Consider the following 19,780-nt stretch of genomic DNA (forward strand, 5'->3'; position numbering starts at 1 on the left):
TGTTCCATTAATTTGAAAGTGTTGTGTACAGATCATTTTGGATTCCTGCCACCGGCCATCGAAACTTGTCTCCTTCCTTGTTTGTGTCCGTGCAGACTCCCACAGTAGCCGACACGACACTTTCCTTTTATGTGGTCTCCTAACTTATAGAAAACTCAATTACCGGTACAAAGGCTACTGAAGGTTACTAGCACTGTGCCCTGTGGCTCTAAAGGAGGTACTTTCTGTGCCTTAGCCGATGTATTCTCTCACTGTGCTGCTGCCAAACGGAGTCTCATTAGCAAAAGCGGAAGAAATATCAGTAAAGTGTAGCCATGATAAAATGTCAGACTACCTCATCATAACCTAGTAATACTAAGTATGTACCATGTTCGAAACGTGCTTCGAGTATCGATTTAAAGCTGTTTCGTTCCCTGACTGCGTTTTCTATTCTGAATGGGTGCTTTCGTCTTAACGTAAGTTGGTGCTTTTGTCTTAAAGTAATGCTTGTAATGATAGACTGTAGTAATGATTTGCATACGCAGCACATTTATTTCGAGATCTACATTTTTTGCGGTTGGAATATTTCCCTTTACTCCATACTTTCGAATTTAACCGCGCCGGCCGGTGTGGCCGAGCGGTTCTAGTCGCTTCAGTCTGGAACCGCGTGACCCCTACGGTCGCAGGTTCGAATCCTGCCTCGGGCATGGATGTGTGTGATGGCCTTAGGTTAGTTAGGTTTAAGTAGTTCTAAGTTCTAGGCGACTGATGACCTCAGACGTTAAGTCCCATAGTGCTCAGAGCCATTTGAACCATTTTTCAATTTAACCGCCTACTCGAGGTAGTCTATGAAAACACAATACAATGTCCATACTCCACCAAAAAATAAGTTTAAAATAGCATTGTATTATGTACAGCTGTACTACTTTATTTTTATTGAAGACCATCGATGACGTTCATGGACCTGACCTTGATCGTGTCCCCTGTACCAAAGGAGAATAAGTGTAAACAATTGTCATACAAAGTGCCTTACAATCCCTTATTCTACAGGTAAACAGACATTACAGGCTGAGCGTCACGTGTTATTACAATGTAATATAAAATTGTCCAGTAGTTAATTAAACCCTTAAAATGTCCCTGTCATAACAAAGAGCGCTATTTGTTCAAATGGTTCAAATGGGTCTGAGCACTATGGGACTCAACTGCTGTTGTCATAAGTCCCCTAGAACTTAGAACTACTTAAACCTAACTAACCTAAGGACGTCACACACATCCATGCCCGAGGCAGGATTCGAACCTGTGACCGTAGCGGTCGTGCGGTTCCAGACTGTAGCGCCTTTAACCGCTCGGCCACTCCGGCCGGCCGCTATTTGTGAGTCGTCTTGTGAACATTAACCACGACAGAGCGTTTGTCCAACAGTAGCAGGCATTGCCGTTACCGTATTGAAACCACAATTTGCAGGGATGCGTATCAATATTGGCCCACTGAATCCAAGGGTATGAGAGAGAACGATAGGAAACAGGAGAACAAAAAATAATTATCTAAATGAAGTCCTTCTTAATATAGCACGTTAATGAAACAGATTAACCAGTATACAATAATTTCTCCTAGCCCCGTGCAGGTTCCTGAAATCATGCAGATAGCTCAGAAAATTTATATTTGTGAAATTTCAGTAGCTATGAAAGTACTTGTAAAATTTAAAACGAAAAACCTAGGCGCAAGCAATACATAGTCAATGTATGAGTATCTCATCTAAGTCACTAACAGTTTTATTGCCCTTGCACTGATATTTTTCTCTGTGACAGCTACTCACTACACTCCATACTGTCATGTGTTACATGCTTCCCACGGTTTTCGTTTTAAATTTTACACGGATTTTCATAGCTATTAAAACTTCACAAGCTCAAATTTTCAGGACTGTCTGTATGGAGTTAAGAACCAGTAGGGGACTAAGAGAAATTATTTTGTAGTTTGCAGTCCGTTTAAAAAAGTGTTACATTAACAAAAACGGTCGTAAAAATAAATATGCTTTTATGCAACTGAAGCCCCAATTTAAGTATTTTAAATGACAGGAGAAAATCTTAACGGTGGTCACATTCCCTAGTTCTTTAACATAGTGTGGAAAAAGGTGATAAGCTTAGTTCTGTGCGTGTGAAATTTATCAATCGATCTCAGACATTTGATTAGATTACAACCAAGAAAAGTGGTACATTTGAGGTTTATTTCAGCTTTTCTTCAACTGAGTCAACAAGTACATTTCTTGCCCCTACGTGAATCTCGTGGAAACACCGTGGAGGTAGTAATTACGGAGTATCAATCGCACACGGAGGCTTAAGAGCAACGGTTGTTGGCTTGAAACATTCACGACTGGAAAAGGTGAAATACCAGTGGTCCACAAAGCACCCTCCACCACATACCAGGCACGAAAGCCAGTTAAATATCACATTGTCATCCAGTTCTGAGCTAATTTATGAACTCTGTAGCTCATCAGAAAGTTATTTTCTACATGTGCATCAGTACTCTGTGTGGTGTCACCGCCAGACACCACACTTGCTAGGTGGTAGCTTAAATCGGCCGCGGTCCATTTAGTACATGTCGGACCCGCGTGTCGCCACTGTGTGATCGCAGACCGAGCGCCACCACAAGGCAGGTCTCGAGATACGGAAGAGCACTTGCCCCCAGTTGTACGACGACTTTGCTAGCGACTACACTAACGAAGCCTTTCTCTCATTTGCCGAGAGACAGTTAGAATAGCCTTCAGCTAAGTCCATGACTACGACCTAGCAAGGCGCCATTAACCGTATCTGAAGATAGTCTTATTTGTATTATCAAGAGCGATGTACCACAAGGATGGAATAAAGATAAGTATTCGAGGAGCTGCATATTTTTCTTGTTAGAATTCACTACTTATCCTGTTCCAGAATTCACGCCCGTCTGCTTAGATAGCGTGCATTTAGGCCGCCTCTATCTACAAGGTGTTGGCACATTTACCAACACATCACTCTGCAAGCCATCTAACCGTGTGTGGCATAGGGTACTTCTGGTACCACTAACTGATCCCCTCTTCTCTTTTCCACTGGCGAATGGCGAGAAGGAAAATTGACTGTCGGTAAACATCCGTGTCAAATCTAATTTCTCGAATTTTCTCGTTGTGGTCGTTTTGCGAGACGAAAGGGAGGAGGAAGAAATGTGTCTCCGACTCCTCCCTGAACGTACTCCCTCGGAACTTCAATAGCAATCCACACTGTGATTCACAACGCCTCTCTTGCAGTGTCTGCCAGTGAAGCTTGTTGAGCAGCTATATAGCACCTAGTGCCGACTGAAAGACCCTGTGACGAAAGGCGTCGCTATTCTTTGGATCTTCTTTATCCCTTCTGTAAGTCCTACCTGGTGGGGGTCCAAGAGTGATGATCAATACCCAAGAATCAGTCGAACAAGACTGCTGTAGGGCACTTTTTTCGTGGATGAGTTATTTTTCCTTAATATTTTTCCTATGACTCTCAGTCTAGCCACTACTTCTCCTACTACCGTATTTGTTTTATGTGGTCATTCCATCTAAAGTCGCTCCTGAGGCACGTACTATTTCCAGTAATTTATCATCAATTGTGTAGTTGTACAGTATTAGATTCCTTCTCCGATGTTTACGCAATATTTTATATTTATTTACGTTCAGGGTCAATAGCCGGTCCCTGGACTATATCAACGTCTTGCAAATCGCTAGTCTTTTGGAGTTGCTCCCTTTGCAAATCTGATCCGATACTCCGTTAGCTAGTATTTCCTTCCCTAAACGGCAGTGCGATACGCTAAAATGAATTGCAAAATTTGTACCGAACAGACAAACAGACAGAAAAATAAAGTACCCTCTGCCACACACCATACACGAAAGAGAGTTGCATTGTTATCCAGTCATGACCTACGCTGAAAGTTACAAATCTGTAGCTCATCGGGAAGTTAGTCTAAAATTAATTGCAAAATTTGTACCGGTAACACAAGAAAGCGATCTAATAAAAACGCGTTCGTTAAAAAAAGGCTTACTTCTCAACTCACACTGAGTAATCAAGTCTGTCTTAAATGAATGTAGTTTCCTAGTTTTCTGTATTAGATCTACATCAATGGACGGAAAATTGCAGATATTTAAGAAAGTAGAGATCGTTTCTTACAAGTAGGAGCGAAAATGTGGCAAGCTATCGATTCAAGATAGTTGAACGCAACTTACCCAATAGCAGATAGTGAGATTACTTTATCACTGGATAAGTTTTTGACTTTCGGTTCTTGTCAATAAACTATGTTATCAAAAGTATCCGGGCAACTAAAAAACATGTTGTTGTTGTGGTCTTCAGTTCTGAGACTACTGTATCCTGTACAAGCTTCTTCATCTCCCAGTACCTACTGCAGCCTACATCCTTCTGAATCTGCTTAGTGTATTCATCTATTGGTCTTCCTCTATGATTTTTACCCTCCACGCTGCCCTCCAATGCTAAATTTGTAATCCCTTGATGCCTCAGAACATGTCCTACCAACCGGTTCCTTCTTCTTATCAAGTTGCGCCACAAACTCCTCTTCTCCCCAATTCTATTCAATACCTCCTCATTAGTTATGTGAGCTACCCGTCTAATCTTCAGCATTCTTCTGTAGCATCACATTTCGAAAGCTTCTATTCTATTCTTGTTCGAACTATTTATCGTCCATGTTTCACTTCCATACATGGCTACACCCCATACAAATACTTTCAGAAATGACTTCCTGACTTAAATCTATACTCGATGTTAACATATTTTTCTTCTTCAGAAACGCTTTCCTTGCCATTGCCAGTCTACATTTTATATCCTCTCTACTTCGACCATCATTAGTTATTTTGCTCCCCAAATACGTTTTTCAATTAGGTGCTTTGTGCTGCCACCTACTGCCAGGTACTCCGTATCAGCGACGTCAGTAGTCATTAAACATCGTCAGAGAGCAGAATGCGGCACTCAGAGGAACTCACACACTTCGAATGTGCTCAGACGATTGGGTGTCCCTTGTGTCATACGTCTGTAAGCGAGATTTCCACACTCCTAAATATCCCTAGGCCTACTGTTTCCGATGTGAGAGTGAAGTGGAAACGTGAAGGGATACGTGCAGCACAAAAGCGTACAGGCCGACCTCGTCTGTTCACTGTCAGAGGTCGCCGACAGTTGAAGGAGATCGTAATGTGTAATAAGCAGACGTCTATCCAGATCATCACATAGGAATTCCAAACTGTATCGGGATCGACTGCAAGTACTATGACAGTTAGGGGGGAGGTGAGAAAACTTCGATTTCATGGTTGAGCCGCTGCTCATAATCTACACATCACGCCAGTAAATGCCAAACGATGCCCCGCTTCGTGTAAGGACCGTAAACACTGGACGATTGAACAGTGGAAAAACGTTGTGTGGAGTGACGAATCACGGTACACAAAGTGGCGATCCGATGGCAGAGTGTGGATACGGGTAATACCCATTGAACGTCATCTGCCAGCGTGTGTAGTTCCAAAAGTAAAATTCGGAGGCGGTGGTGTTATGGTGTCGCCGTGTTTTTTCATGGAGAGAGCTTCCACCCCTTGTTTTGCGTGGCTCTATCACAGCACAGGCCTACATTGATGTTTTAAGCACCTTTTTGCTTACCAATGTTGAAGAGCAATTCGGGGATGGCTATTGCATCATTCAACACGATCGAGTACCCGTTGAAAATGCATGGCTTGTGGCGGAATGGTTACACGACAATAACGTCCCTGTAATGGACTGTCCTGCTCAGGGTCATGATATGAATCCTATAGATCACCTTTGGGATGTTCTGGAACGCCAGCTTCGTGGCAGGCCTCACCGACCGACATCGATGCCTCTCCTCAGTGCAGCACTCCGTGAAGAATGGGCTGCCATTTCCCAAGAAACCTTCCAGCACCTAACTGACCGTATGCCTGCGAGAGTGGAAGCTGCCATCAAAGCTAAGGGTGGGCCAACACCATACTGAATTCCATCATTACCGATGGAGGGCGCCACGAACTTGTAAGTCATTTTCATCAAGGTGTTCCGATACTTAGCACGTCCTCTGCGCCCGTTTTTTACGCTTATTTTTCACTCGTAATTTAATGGCACAATTTTATCTACCTTCCTTCTCTTAAATTTTATAGGTTTTTCCCTTCAGCTAGTTTATATTTGAATAGATGTAATCTAACCACCTGTGAGTGGTTTATGAGTTTTTAATACCAACATGTCAAAGGTGTAATGATGCTCTGAAAATCGGCTGCTCAGTGCATGAATCAGGCGTTACATTATTCATTTGTTCGTTATCTGGCGTTAATTAACGCCTCATTAATTAACGCGACCCATGAAACGTTCCTCCTCGTCTTTGCTCTCGGAGTTTCCGTACTGTCGTGCAAATTTTCACTCCCGGCAGCGGTCAGAATCCACGTTGTCGTAGCGCAATCTGGTGAGCTATTGCTCCACTGACTTCCTCGGAAAGGTTTGGGGGATAAGGATTATTTGTGTGTACCACTAACCGTATAGTACCAAGCTTAATAAGATCCTCCAGCCTAGCTCCAACCAGCGAGACAGCGTTATTATAGCCACTAATCAAAACCCAACAACACTCCAGCTACTTTCAAAAGACTAAGTTCATAAAACAAACAGAAGTTCACTAGAACAGCCAATTTCTCGTAAATTCGGTTCATGCCACCCCGTTTATAACATTTTTTTAACCGTGAACATGCGTCTAATGACGTAAAACAATCAGACTAATGTATCTTCTTCTGTGTATCTGAAGGAGACCAGACTAAAACAGGATTCGAAGCACGGTTCTCTGAACAAACAAAATAGTAAATTGTACAATTATATTAAGCAATACGGTCTCCAGTTGAAATCGAGCACATAATTACAGCACAAATAGTAAACTCTTTGACATTCCTGGATGGAAGCTACACGCTGTATCTTCCTTAAGTTTGGTTATCAGCTATACTTTCTTTACGTTTGGCTATCATAACAAGAACGGAAGAAGTTCTAGCAGCATCATTTGCGTTAACAACGCATCATTAATAGTACACTGAATGTTTTACACTAACGTGTGCTAGCTGGAAGGCAAACAACCTGCATGTTCCTTAACTGTCAGTACTGACAAGCGACAGACAAAGTGTCGTATGGGGACCCGGAATTTAATATAGTGCCGTGATTTGCTTTCCACAAAACAGTACCTCACGTAGTTGATGAACATTAACAAAAAATTCTCAGACATTTGCTTTAGGAGCCAAAGGCCCACTCGTGTACGTTTGATGGCTGAATGACACGAAGCTTTACGCCTTGCCCGGGCCCGTCAACACAGATTTTGGACTGTTAATGACTGGAAACATGTTGCCTGGCCGAACCAGCCTCGTTTCAAATTGTATCCAGCGGATGGGTGTGTACAGTCATCGAGACAACCTCATGAATCAATGGATCCTGCATGTCAGCAGAGGACTGTTCAAGCTGGTGGAGGCTCTGTAATGGTGTGGCGCGTTTGCAGTCGGAGCGATATGGGACCCTTGATACGTCTAGTTACGATTCTGACAAGTGAGACATACTTAAGCATCCCGCCCGATCAACTGTATCCTTTCATGTCCATTGTACATGCCGGTGGACCTGGGTAGTTCCAGCAGTACAATGAGACACCCCACGAGTCCAAAATTTCTACAGATTGGCTCCAGGAAAAAACAGTAGGCCCGTAAATTGGCATACTGCATCGACTATTCTTCAACACTTTTCATACTCAGATTTATATATTAACGGAATTATTTTTAAAAGCACTACTCTGAGAAATATTCAGTAAAGGCATTTATGATATGAAAGTTGTAATTATCATTTACTATAAAGTGCAGGATTTGAAACAAGCAGAAGAAGTGGTAAAAAATGTTCTTAACAGTGTCATTGACTGGTTTTCAGCGAATGGTCTCGCTCTCAATTTTAAGATTACGCAACATATTCAGTTATGCACACCTAGGAGTACTACACCAATGATAAGTGTACACTTGGTGACGAAATAGTAAATAGGGTGCAATCTTTAACATTCTGAGGTTCCATATTTGCGAGAACTTAAAATGGAAAATGCACTTTCTGTAACTCTTGGAGCAAATTAGTTCAGCCAAATTTGCAATCAGAATCACTACAAATCTTGAAGGAGGAACAAATCAGAAAGTTTTCAATCAATAACATCATGTGGAATAAATGTTCTAGGGTAACCCAACTTATAAAAAGAAAGCCCTCAGTGCTCAAAACTGTGATGTAAGAATAATATGCGGTGCTCACGCAAGATCGTCTTGTAGACATCTGTTTATGGAGTTGGAAGTTTGTACTACTGCTTAACAGTTTTTTTATCCCCTCCTGAACTTCGTTGTAAATAGTCCACTGCAATTCAAAAGGAAAAGTGATGTACAAAATTACCGTACCAGAAGAAAAACTGACATTCATTGCTCCACATTGAGGTTCTCTTTCACACAAAAAGTGGTGTACAATTCTGTAACTCAAATATTTGATCACTTAACAGTGACATAAGACGTCTGAGAGACAGTAAAGTGAAATATGAAAAGAAACTGTAAAAGTTTCTACTTGACAACTTCGTCTATTCCACAGAAGAATTTCTGTTATTGTAACGTGTAAAATGTGGTGGATAGGAACTAATAATTCATGTTTGTATATTTAAAAAGAATACAAATTACAAATATTGAGCGTCATATTTACAAATTTGTTTCCCATGTGACTAAAATTACTCGTTCCACATAATTACGATTTGTCTTGCACATGACCCATAGAATCTGAAACTAATTAACCCTGTGATTCTATTACTAACTCCTCTTAAGAATTAACGTAATTAATGAAATGCTTTAAGTAATGTTTTAATAAGTACTTGCACTTTAGTGAAATCTCTGATTTCGTAAAGGAAAGTATTGTATACTTAACGCAGGTAATACAAACCAAATGACTAAAGTAGACCTGACACAAACAAGTTAACTTTCATGCGTATAATACGCAAATATTACAAAACAGTATTTCATGCTGATGGTATAACCCTGAAACATACCTTGCCTGAAAGTAGACGAAGTACTGATTGGCAGCGGTGCTGACAATGACCGTGCCAACGCGGATCTTCCTGTAATATGCTCTATTAACCTCTTCTTACAGTCGGAATACTATCCAGAGCATGTAATTAAATACCACATTGCTGAGGATTCCCATCAGTTGCACGCGAGGCCAACTTGGAATCATTTATGAGCAGCTTAGCCTCCGTTGTTAACTTAGATGGTTCTCCCTCTGATGCTGGCCAGGAATTAGTAGTCTTTCTTCTACAACTGGAGCTTCCCGGGCTCTGAGGGAGTTCCTGCTTTCTTGTTCCTATCGATTACAATTTTTATACCACAAGTACAAACTAGTGAGATTACACAAAATATAATTTTCAGATTTATATACACACTCAAAACATACTGCGTCAAATACATTAAAATACATCACAGAAAATATACAAAATCTTTATGTAAGCAGTAATATATAGAAAAAAATGATAAAAAATATTATATGTTACCTTTTATAAATACAGTATAGGTGTTACAAGATCCGACCACTGGATTTGAAAACGAGCTCTACAGGTAGTTGGTTTCTCGAATCGGTTTCCAGCATCTCCTTCACCAAGAACACAGGATCGCATTCTAAAGTCAAAAATGGTAAGGACACACACAAGATCTCCACTCTCAAATTTGCGCTCTAGAAAAATGGAAATTGTTATTATCATAATTGATTTTTCTGCTCTGTTCCCGTGCTTGCTGAAATTAACAATGAATTAGGGCCTAAAGAGGGTTCGCCTTTTTGCTAAATGAGAAATTTTGTTTTATTTAATCCCCAAACACGTTACACCACAGAAGCATCGTTTTCACTTCTTCAATGTTTTCTTTTTCTTTTATTGTTTCTGAAATATATCCATGGCAATTTTATACAGGATAGCACTATATTGACATAAGGTTTTGCTTGTGTTCAAGCTGCATACATATTTTGCTTTCTTTTACAGAATGTGTACATTTTGGCTCCCACCAAAAATAATCAGCCACAACTCTGAGTTGGTATTGGATGTAATCTGCAACACCTGTATTTTAGGGCAGTTTAGGAATTGAATTTTTGTGTACAACATAACTTCTAACTATGTATATCGTTAAAATAAAGGCATGTGCCCATTCTTTTTACCCTTGCCTTTGCTACGGTTGACGCTTCCTGAACAGTACTTGGTTATAATTTACCTGCTAAATATGTTGTTACTGTTTTTATGTTTAAAATGTCATGTGGACATCAGTCAAATTTCGTGATGTTTTGTTTCGTAAGACTGTTTGGTGTGCTCTGCTTTTTATAGATTGTGTTACGGATTTTTAGAAGCATCTACTAACGTTTTCTCGGGATTATTGGTGAAAGCGAAATGTTACTATGTTTCTGTTACTTAGGCACACTTTTCACTGGTCATTTACGTTTCAGATACGCATTTGATAGTCCTTGGTTGCACAGTCTTCTTTTCAATTGTGGACCGCGAAGTTTGAATTTGTGCCGATGTGTTTCCATTTTAATTCTTTGTGAATGTGTGAATACGTGAGTGTGTACGCGCACGCAAACGCGCGAGAGTTTTATTGTACGTTATTTGATAGCTCGCTTAGAGCGGTGACTCATGTTCTGTTGCAGAGTGCTGTTTCATTTGACGCCTCTTTTGCTCTGCTCTTTGGATGTGATAATTTTCCTCTGTTGTCAATAACTGGTACAACTGATTACTGTATTTTGAGACCTGTAAGTCTGTCTCCATGCTAACTAAGGTCGGGCTGCTTTCAGTGAGTGGTGTGCAAATGTAGACTATGTGCTGTTGCTTTTCAATGCTGTTAAATGTTGACCCATCTTGTTGTGTTGCGTGGTCTTCAGTCCTGAGACTGGTTTGATGCAGCTCTCCATGCTACTCTATCCTGTGCAAGCTGCTTCATCTCCCAGTACCTACTGCAACCTACATCCTTCTGAATCTGCTTAGTGTATTGATCTCTTGGTCTCCCTCTACGATTTTTACCCTCCACGCTGCCCTCCAATGCTAAATTTGTGATCCCTTGATGCCTCAAAACATGTCCTACCAACCGATCCCTTCTTCTAGTCAAGTTGTGCCACAAACTTCTCTTCTCCCCAATCCTATTCAATACCTCCTCATTAGTTACGTGATCTACCCACCTTATCTTCAGCATTTTTCAGTAGCACCACATTTCGAAAGCTTCTTACTCTGAAATTTCTACGTTTCTGTCCGACATATACGAAATCATCATCTTTGTAGGTTAACTGGTACACATTTTTTCTATGGTAGTGTTGAGTGGTTTTAATATTTTCTGTAGTGTACTGTTTTTTCTTCTCTATGCCACATATATTCTTTGTTTCCTATTCTGTGAGGAATTATTTTGTCAAATGCCAATGTGCACCATGTTTCCCTGTAGTTTTTGATTGATTTCTGAGCCGCGGGAGTGGCCGCGTGGTTAGAGGCGCCATGTCACTAATAGCGCGGCCCCTCCCGCCGGAGTCCTCCCTCGGGCATTTGTGTGTGTGTGTGTGTGTGTGTGTGTGTGTGTTGTTATTAGCATATTAGCATAAGTCTAGGGACCGATGACCTCAGCAGTTTGGTCCCTTAGGATTCACACACATTTGAACATTTCGAACATTTGATTGATTTATGTTGACAGCTACATGGCACATCTAATGTGAAAAAGGAGAATTACATATGTAATCTAAACGCCAGCAAAATCTGGTGTCAATAAGCTCCTTGTCTATATAAAAGTGTGTGTATATTTCAGAAGCAATTAAAAAAGGTACTACTGACGATGCCATTGCCGTGATGAAACATATGTGGGGATTAAACAAAACAGAATTTGTTTTCTTGCGAGGAGGCGGATCTACTTTAATTCAGCCACGCCCTTCTCTGTAATGTCTCCCTGCAGACTTGCTGTACGCATACAAGACAGCAAAACCCGCTTTCAGAACACACGAACGACTAAGACGAAACTTATACGGACACATGGGAACACAATCGAAAACTCTCGCGAAACGTTCCACACGCAGCGAACCACTTTATCACTATTACCAAATTCCAGATTACAGTTCGCAACACCACAGTTGTTAGACATAAGGTGGAAATACCAAAAATACGTTACCATGCCTAATATGGTGCAGGAAATCCGTTGGCATTCAAAACAGATTCCAGTCCTCTCGGTATGGGTAAATACAAGTACTTTATGGTTTTCAAGGAAATCCTATACAGTTCTTCCTGAAAAATAGTGACAAGTTTTCCAAAGAAGACCACAAAGGCTCAATAATATTGAGGGGAGATGCCACAGTTCACCTCGTGTTTGCAAAACCAGTCCTTGATGATGCCGGTTGTGTGAACTGGGGCCCTGTCTTCTTGGAACACAGCGTCACTATTTTGGGAACAAATAGTGTAGCACGGTTTGCACCTTATCCACAAAGTTTCTCACTTAATCCTTGGCAGTAATGCGATGTAGCAGAGTAACCATGGGGTCCATGGAATACTGGAATACCACTACATGGCTGCTCAAATCACCACCGAACCCCACCCTTGTTTCACTCTTTGGACTTAAACTCGGCCATAAGTTGGAGACAATGTGAAATAAGACCCATCCGACTAAATGACTTTCTTCCACTCCTCCGTAGCCTAGATATCATGGCATCATGGCATCATGTTACGGGCATTTGCATCAATGATGTGTGGTTTTCACATTGCGCGTCGCCTTGCAGTTCCCTGCTTCTGAAGCTCCTTTTCGCGTTGTTTTATTGTTGACAAGGTTCGCGAGTGAGACATACAGTTCTGCAGTGACTTTTGCAGCTATTGTCCTCTTCAATGACAGTCCGTCACTATCACCGAGCTCACAGTTTGGCTCTGCGGTATGAGTTAGTGGATGACGTTCTCCGCTTTACCTGTATGCATTATAAATCATCGATGCGGTGAAACACCAAACACTACAGGTCTCTTGGTTACGGAAGCACCCACCACACAAGCAGCAACACACCAAGTTAGAATTCGCTTAGCTCCGACATAATGCACTCGCAACTAGACAGAACGGTGTACTGATCACGAATGACACTTGAAACGTATTGAGCACATCGCACAATTGACGCTTTTGATCAAATGAAACAGTGAAACTTTCAGGCCTGGTTAAAATCTGAATGTTTGCTGACGCATGCACTTCTCCTAGTGTTTCCATATTTTTCTCCAGCCCTTCTATCTCTGCTTCATCAGGCACAAGACTAGCCTCGCACGACGAACAGGCCTGCTGGCCACCTACTGATTTCCAATCGATTTCGGTCATTCAGCCTCCAGAGCAGACTTTGGCATTCCAGTTTGTCATTTCCTGCTTAAGCTCGTTGCGCTTGCTGTAAGGTGCTGCTTCCTGGCGACACTTTCAGGAATCGCTTTTCAAAAAAATGGTCCAAATGGTTCTGAGCACTATGGGACTTAACATCTGTGGTCATCAGTCCCCTAGAACTTAGAACTACTTAAACCTAACTAACCTAAGGACATCACACACATCCATGCCCGAGGCAGGATTCGAACCTGCGACTGTAGCAGTCGCGCGGTTCCGGACTGCGCGCCTAGAACCGCTAGACCACCACGGCCAGCTCGCTTTTCAAAAGTGTATCAGAAAACCCCGGCCATCCTGTAGAAATCAATCGCCTTCGAAGACAACAGAATCACCCCAGACCACCACACATTTAGCCTGATTAATTTGAGACTGCAGATCAGTCCGCGTGCCCTAGGAACCGGGAAATCCGCACTGGCGTTCACAAGAGCAAGTCGCACTAGCCGACGGTCGTGAGCAGGAAGTGATGCGTTGCACCAGACCAGGCTGAGATCTATGCTCCTGGTGTGCAAAGACAACCGTGCTCCGCGCGCCGGCTTCCCCCGCTGCTGCGATATTCCGAGCAGGTGTGTTACACGGCTATATGCTGAAGGCTATAGACACGGGAAACTTAAAGACAATCTGAAACTTCTGGGCAGATTTAAGCTGGGTGCCAGACCGAAACACGAACTTGAGACCTTTACCTTTCACGGGCAAGTGGTCTTCCTACTGCCCTACCGAAGCACAACATTAGACCCGTCCTCACAGCTTTATTGCGTTCAGCACCTAAACTCCTTCTTTCAAAACTTCACAGATGGTCTCCTGCGAAATTTTCTGGACTAGCACTCACACAAGAAAGGATATTGCTGAGACATGGCTTAGCCATGGCCTGATGGACGTTTTTACTCTTTCGCAGCAGCGGTTGTGCACTGATGTGAAACTACCGGCAGATTATAACTGTGTGCCAGACTGACACTCAGATGCCGCACCTTTGCCTTTCGCGCGAAAGTGCTCTACGAACTGAGCTACTGAAGCACGATTCATGACCCATCCTAACATGGGGTACTGGTGGAAGTTAAGTCGTATTTGGGTAGTTCAGGTGAGGAACTGAGCAAGTGAAGCGATCAACTACAAGAAACCGTTCGAGTACAAGATCGTGGAAAACAGAACAGATGCGAAGCCAGCAGTAGAAGCTTTTTTACTTTTTATTTTGTATGTAATTTTTGAGTTTTTTATTTGTTAATTATACTTGTGAGTTGTTGAAGGATGCTGGAGGCGACCCCACCTTGTTATCTTCCTGCTACGTGATCGGAAGGCAGCGGGTTCCTTCCATGACAGTTATAAGGTTATCAGACCATACTAGGGTTTTGTGAATAATAATGTTTCCTGTTCCTCCTACTTTCCTATACCCAACACGCTCGATGGCGGTGGCGGGGACGCTGCAGCCAGACCTTCAGCTCGACCAATTGAACTCCAACTGGCACGTAATAAAAAAAAATGTTGTTGTTGTGGTCTTCAGTCCTGAGACTGGTTTGATGCAGCTCTCCATGACAGTAAAGCCGCATGCCCTCGGGAAAAATTACGGCTGTAGTTTCCCCTTGCTTTCAGCCGTTCGCAGTACCAGCACAGCAAGGCCGTTTTGGTTATTGTTACAAGGCCAGATCAGTCAATCATCCAGACTGTTGCCCTTGCAACTACTGAAAAGGCTGCTGCCCCTCTTCAGGAACCACACGTTTGTCCGGTCTCTCAACAGATACCCCTCCGTTGTGGTTGCACCTACGGTACGGCTATCTATATCGCTGAGGCACACAAGCCTCCCCACCAACGGCAAGGTCCATGGTTCATGGGGGGGGGGGGGATACGATAAAAAAAATTAGGTGGAAAGCACAGGCCCAGAGTTCGAGTCTCCGTGCGACAAATAATTTTAATGTGCCAGATAATTTCGTATCACCCCGCTGCACAGTGAAAAATTCTTTTCATAAACTACTCTATAGGTGGGGCAAGCACAGCTAAAATAATACATGACTGATGGAATTGAAACTTTCATACCACAATGCTACGCAACGTGTTATTACCAAGTTAGAATTAAAAAAGAGTGAAAGTCCGTATGACCGCAATAACTGTTTATTGTAGTCCTTTCAAAGACCCGTGGCTGGTTTCGCGTCTTAAAGGTGCTTCCTGAAGGGTACTTAAGTAATCACTTCATGCGGTCATCTGGACTTTCATTCATTTTAATTCTAATTTGCTAGTAACCACTTGCGTAATATTATGGTATCAAAGTTACAATTCTATCAATCATTTATGGAATACGTGTTTGTACCACAGTACGACTATTTCTAAGACGCAAATACACCAGCATATTTATTTCATCATGATTTCATCAGTAATGTTTATTTTTAACCTTTTACTTCTTTTAGAAAGCAGTGGCTTTGTTACTTAGTTAAATAAGCACACTAGATAGTGCTAATAAGGTGAGCAAAACTACAAAAGGTATTACGTGTAAGTATATAACATTAAGTTGTATTGTTTGTAAGTTTATATACATTTCTACTTTAAAAGAAGTAACACATTCGGAACTATGGTCCGTGAAACAATGGCACGCACGGAACTAAGCAGATTAGAACTGGTTAAACCAGAACGCTGGTGGGACTTTGTCAAATTCATAAGGAACAAACAAATTCGCACAGCTACGATGAACCAAACATAGAAATTAATGTAACGGGTTGTCTGTACCGCCGAGGACATTACTCTTTGGAGTACCGTTTTGGAAAAGTCTTCTAAATTCCTGGACGGGACAAAGAGGTCGTTGATACGATGCTACACTGTACGTCTGTCACCTCAAGTTGGAGGTAATGAGGTACATCAGCAGCCAGAACCGAGAACGGCCTAACAGATAAATCAAAGTCAGTCTACAATCGTTCAAAATCTTTGACTCTCTTTGAGAAGTCACGATAAAATGTTTCAAATACTGAAATGTAGCCGATCATGTCTAGTCCACAGATAACTGACTCCAGTGCCAGGAAACGTTCCATGTCATGAACTTCGAGATGATTTTTCCATGGGATTAATTTTTGTTGATATCATCAATCTCTTCCAACATATCCGTTACCAAATGGTTCTACCCTTATGTTAACAGAGTAATGAATACAATGTCGACCATAAAAGATCTTGTCACTGGCTTACTTTCCATTAATATTTCACTAATGGCAACCCTTAAGTTCAGGCAGCATTCACTCTCTTTCGTCAGAAGATAAGTGCATAATATCCGTACACATGAGACAACATGCGCTACCTAATACATTCCAAAGCGCCGTGCATAAAAACGGGTTGTATTGGAATTCAAGTATTTTGGGTAACTCTAGGGCTAGGGACCATTTGTATAACTAACACAGGGATCATTTTACTGCACCTATCCTAAGAATAGGGAATCAGTGATCATAAGGCCGTTGCAGCATCCCTGAATATGGAAGTTAATAGGAATATAAAAAAAGGGAGGAAGGTTTATCTGTTTAGCAAGAGTAATAGAAGGCAGATTTCAGACTACCTAACAGATCAAAACGAAAATTTCTGTTCCGACACTGGCAATGTTGAGTGTTTATGGAAAAAGTTCAAGGCAATCGTAAAATGCGTTTTAGATAGGTACGTGCCGAGTAAAACTGTGGGGGATGGGAAAAACCCACCGTGGTACAACAACAAAATTAGGAAACTACTGCGAAAGCAAAAAGAGCTTCACTCTAAGTTTAAACGCAGCCAAAACCTCTCAGACAAACAGAAGCTAAACGATGTCAAAGTTAGCGTAAGGAGGGCTATGCGTGAGGCGTTCAGTGAATTCGAAAGTAAAATTCTATGTACCGACTTGACAGAAATTCCAAGGAAGTTCTGGTCTTACGTTAAATCAGTAAGTGGCTCGAAACAGCATATCCAGACACTCCGGGATGATGATGGAATTGAAACAGAGGATGACACGCGTAAAGCTGAAATACTAAACACCTTTTTCCAAAGCTGTTTCACAGAGGAAGACCGCACTGCAGTTCCTTCTGTAAATCCTCGCACAAACGAAAAAATGGCTGACATCGAAATAAGTGTCCAAGGAATAGAAAAGCAACCGGAATCACTCAACAGAGGAAAGTCCACTGGACCTGACGGGATACCAATTCGATTCTACACAGAGTACGCGAAAGAACTTGCCCTCTTTTAACAGCCGTGTACCGCAAGTCTCTAGAGGAAAGGAAGGTTCCAAATGATTGGAAAAGAGCACAGGTAGTCCCAGTCTTCAAGAAGGGTCGTCGAGCAGATGCGCAAAACTATAGACCTATATCTCTGACGTCGATCTGTTGTAGAATTTTAGAACATGTTTTTTGCTCGAGAATCATGTCGTTTTTGGAAACCCAGAATCTACTATGTAGGAATCAACATGGATTCCGGAAACAGCGATCGTGTGAGACCCAACTCGCTTTATTTGTTCATGAGACCCAGAAAATATTAGATACAGGCTCCCAGGTAGATGCTATTTTTCTTGACTTCCGGAAGGCATTCGACACAGTTCCGTACTGTCGCCTGATAAACAAAGTAAGAGCCTACGGAATATCAGATCAGCTGTGTGGCTGGATTGAAGAGCTTTTAGCAAACAGAACACAGCATGTTGTTATCAATGGAGAGACGTCTACAGACGTTAAAGTAACCTCTGGCGTGCCACTGGGGAGTGTTATGGGACCATTTCTTTTCACAATATATATAAATGACCTAGTAGATAGTCTCGGAAGTCCCATGCGGCTTTTCGCGGATGATGCGGTAATATACAGAGAAGTTGCAGCATTAGAAAATTGTAGCGAAATGCAGGAAGATCTGCAGCGGATAGGCACTTGGTGCAGGGAGTGGCAACTGACCCTTAACATAGACAAATGTAATGTATTGCGAATACATAGAAAGAAGGATCCTTTATTGTATGATTATATGATAGCGGAACAAACACTGGTAGCAGTTACTTCTGTAAAATATCTGGGAGTATGCGTGCGGAACGATTTGAAGTGGAATGATCATATAAAATTAATTGTTGGTAAGGCGGGTACCAGGTTGAGATTCATTGGGAGAGTGCTTAGAAAATGTAGTCCATCAACAAAGGAGGTGGCTTACAAAACACTCGTTCGACCTATACTTGAGTATTGCTCATCAGTGTGGGATCCGTACCAGATCGGTCTGACGGAGGAGATAGAGAAGATCCAAAGAAGAGCGGCGCGTTTCGTCACAGGGTTATTTGGTAACCGTGATAGCGTTACGGAGATGTCTAACAAACTCAAGTGGCAGACTCTGCAAGAGAGGCGCTCTGCATCGCGGTGTAGCTTGCTCGCCAGGTTTCGAGAGGGTGCGTTTCTGGATGAGGTATCGAATATATTGCTTTCCCCTACTTATACCTCCCGAGGAGATCACGAATGTAAAATTAGAGAGATTAGAGCGCGCACGGAGGCTTTCAGACAGTCGTTCTTCCCGCGAACAAACGCGACTGGAACAGGAAAGGGAGGTAATGACAGTGGCACGTAAAGTGCCCTCCGCCACACACCGTTCGGTGGCTTGCGGAGTATAAATGTAGATGTAGATGTAGATACAGGGTCGAAGTTTTACTATTACACATTTCCTCCAGCTTTGGACCGAATCGGTTGGTTCTTTTTACTTTGCATGTGATCTAAGGTGCGCCTTAATGAGCTTAAAGATGCGCCATTTAGTTCGTAGTGGGTTCCTGAGAAAATCTGGAAAATATGTTATTTTTTGGTACCAAAACCGAGTCACGGATTCCAAGACGCTATGCAAAGGAAGTTAGTGTAATTTTCATGCTATGTTGCTAAGCTCCCGATTTCCATGCACTTTGAAAATGTAATTCTGGAAGTTACTCTACTTGTCACGAATAACAGGCACGCAAAATTCTGTGCGAAGTGAAAACGCACTTCATAAAGTGACGTAGCCCGGAGTAATATGCTGTAAAGCGTCTCCTTTATCTTCAGAATCATTCTAGTAACCCTGTGTTATTGTACTGCTGGAGCACATGCAAAATTTTTGGAACAAAAAAAAAAAAAGGTCTGGATGTAAAATTATATAGCTTTGCGTTATTTCTGTTTAAAATAAATTTTGCTGATTCATAAAGATAAGTGACTTGCTCTGGTGTAGGAGGTAAAAGACAGAAACCAGAGGAAAAATTCTCCTATCGGAGCACAAAAAGGGAGAAGATGCTCCTGTTAAAAGACTGCCAGTAGCCTAATTCTACCATCCTCAGTACCGTGAAAAATATCTCCAAAAGTATTGGCACGCCAATATATTCGTGCTATTTTATGCTAAGGGAGAAGGAGAGAGTGGCACTGGAGAAAAATACGGAAGAGTAATTAATACCGGAATGTTATAGAAAGGACAAAGTA

This window comes from Schistocerca serialis, chromosome 7, assembly GCF_023864345.2.
Source record: "Schistocerca serialis cubense isolate TAMUIC-IGC-003099 chromosome 7, iqSchSeri2.2, whole genome shotgun sequence".
NCBI classification, from domain to species: domain Eukaryota; kingdom Metazoa; phylum Arthropoda; class Insecta; order Orthoptera; family Acrididae; genus Schistocerca; species Schistocerca serialis.